The sequence below is a fragment of the Gobio gobio genome (genome assembly GCF_949357685.1).
Source record: "Gobio gobio genome assembly, chromosome: 4".
Classification (NCBI taxonomy): domain Eukaryota; kingdom Metazoa; phylum Chordata; class Actinopteri; order Cypriniformes; family Gobionidae; genus Gobio; species Gobio gobio.
Window position 1 is genome coordinate 1,992,721 of NC_137100.1, and position 3,111 is coordinate 1,995,831.

Genomic DNA, 3,111 nt, shown 5'->3' on the forward strand with positions numbered 1-3,111 from the left:
GGACAACACAATATACAGTAATATTTGCAGTGTTTGGGACAACACTGATCGAGTGGCTTTTGGGTATTTGAATCAAAAAAACCTTACATATTGTGCCTTTAATTCATTAAATTTATCAAAAGTAACTGTTACATTATAAATGTCTCTACAAAGTATCAGGGTTTCTACTAAATAATGCATCAATGTTGGGGTACATTACTTTGAAAAGTAATGCATTACAATATTGCGTTACTCCCTTAAAAAGTACCTAATTGTTTTACTCAGTTACTTTTTAAGAAAAGTAATCCATTACTTTAGCGGTACTTTTGCTCATCTGGGCTAGGCTCACCAATCGCGTCATTTGCGCGAACCAATTGTGTCATTCGCGCGAACGCATCGAATTGGATGAGTGGATGACACGATGCGTTTGCGCGAATGACACGTTTCGTTTGCGCAAATGACATGATGCGTTCGCACGAATGACACGATGTGTTCGCGCGAATGACACGATTGGTTTCGCGAGAACGACACGTTTCGTTCGTGCGAATGACACGATTGGTTTGCGAGAACGACACGATTCGTCCGCGAGAATGACACGATTGGTTCGCGCAAATGACACGATTGGTTCGCGAGAACGACACCATTCGTCCGCCAATGAGACGTTTCGTTTGCGCGAATGACATGATTGGTTCGCGCGAATTGAATGACACGTTTCGTTTGTGCGAATGACACGTTTCGTTCACGCGAATGAGACGTTTCGTTTGTGCGAATGACACGATTGGTTCGCGAGAACGACACGATTCGTCCGAGAATTATACGTTTCGTTTGCGCGAATGACACGATTCGTCCGCGCGAACGTCACAATTCGCATAACATCATCATATCGGAATGATCTCTGTAGGATCATGTGACACTGAAGATGCTGAAAATTCAGCTTAGCATCACAGGAATAAATTACACTTTAATATATTTTAACTGCAATTTTACTGTATTTCCCTTGTGGTGAGTATAAGAGACCCCAAACTTTTGAACGCTAGTGCATCTGTGTATGTGTAGAGTCTGTTTCTGGCCTTCCGGTCCTATAAACAAACGGCATAAACACTGGCAAACTAAGATTTGGTCCTAAAACGTGACGGTGTGTTGCGTTTGAGCACCATTGGAGACCTCGAGGGAAACTCGCTCGTCTCGTAACGCTTGTTCTGATTGAGTACTGAAGGTGTACTCTTCTTCCGTGTGATTGATTGACAGCCTGAACCCTCTCGCGCCCGTTCGCCCTTTAACCCCTGAGTGCTAAGTTTCCTCTCGGCCACTGACTTGCGGCCAGCTCATCTGCACTAACCAGCGCTCGACCAGCTGATAAGGCTCTCAACCCAAACACCCGCCCTAGACAAGCAGGGCATCCTTGGACAGTCCTCGGAAGCGGTTTTAGTTTTTGGATTGTACTGAATGCTATTGTAATCGGGGCTTTACGGGTTCTAGTCAGATCTCCGTCGACTCGATCCTGTCCAGTCGGGTCTGAACCGGCCAAGGTGGGGCGAGTTGGTGCGATTCCATCCGTGCACGAATTACGCGATTCCGTCCATGCGCGAATTACGCGATTCCGTCCGCGTGAGAATGACGCGAGTACGATCGCACTCGAATGACATCATTCGTTCACAGAAAATGTGCATTTTGGTGTTTAAAAAATCTGAACTTACGCAAATGACACGTTTCGTTCGCGCGAATGACACGATGCGTTCGCGCGAATGACACGATGCGTTCGCGCTAATGACACGATGCGTTCTCGCTAATGACACGATGCGTTCTCGCTAATGACGCGATGCGTTCGCGCGAATGACACGTTTTGTTTGTGCGAACGACACGATTCGTCCGCGAATGACACGTTTCGTTCGCACGAATGACACGATTGGTTCGGGAGAACGACACAATTCTTCCACGAATGACACGATTTGTTTGCGCGAATGACACGATTGGTTTGCGCAAATTGGATGACACGATACGTCCGCATGAATGACACGTTTCGTTCGCGCGAATGACACGATTGGTTTGCGAGAACGACCCTATTCGTCCGCGAATGACACGTTTAGTTTGCGCGAATGACATGATTGGTTCGCGCGAATTGGATGACACGATGCGTCCGCACGAATGACACGATTGGTTCGCGAGAACGACACGATTCGTCCACGAATTACACGTTTCGTTTGCGTGAATGACACAATTGGTTCGCGCGAATTGGATGACATGATGCGTCCGCACGAATGACACGTTTCGTTCGCGCAAATGACAAGATTGGTTTGCTCGAATTGGATGACACGTTTCGTTCGCGCGAATGACACGTTTCGTTTGTGCGAATGACACGATTGGTTCGCGAGAACGACACGATTCGTCCGCGAATGACACATTTCGTTTGCGCGAATGACACGAATGGTTCGCGCAAATTGGATGACACGATGTCTCCGCGCGAATGACACGATTGGTTCGCGTGAATGTCACGATTCGTCCGCGCGAACGACACAATTTGCGTAACATCATCATATCGGAATGATCTCTGAAGGATCATGTGACACTGAAGATGCTGAAAATTCAGCTTAGCATCACAGGACTAAATTACACTTTAATATATTTTAACTGCAATTTTACTGTATTTCCTTTGTGGTGAGTATAAGAGACCCCAAACTTTTGAACGCTAGCGCATCTGTGTATGTGTAGAGTCTGTTTCTGGCCTTCCGGTCCTATAAACAAACGGCATAAACACTGGCAAACTAAGATTTGGTCCTAAAACGTGACGGTGTGTTGCGTTTGAGCACCATTGGAGACCTCGAGGGAAACTCGCTCGTCTCGTAACGCTTGTTCTGATTGAGTACTGAAGGTGTACTCTTCTTCCGTGTGATTGATTGACAGCCTGAACCCTCTCGCGCCCGTTCGCCCTTTAACCCCTGAGTGCTAAGTTTCCTCTCGGCTACTGACTTGCGGCCAGCTCATCTGCACTAACCAGCGCTCGACCAGCTGATAAGGCTCTCAACCCAAACACCCGCCCTAGACAAGCAGGGCATCCTTGGACAGTCCTCGGAAGCGGTTTTAGTTTTTGGATTGTACTGAATGCTATTGTAATCGGGGCTTTACGGGTTCTAG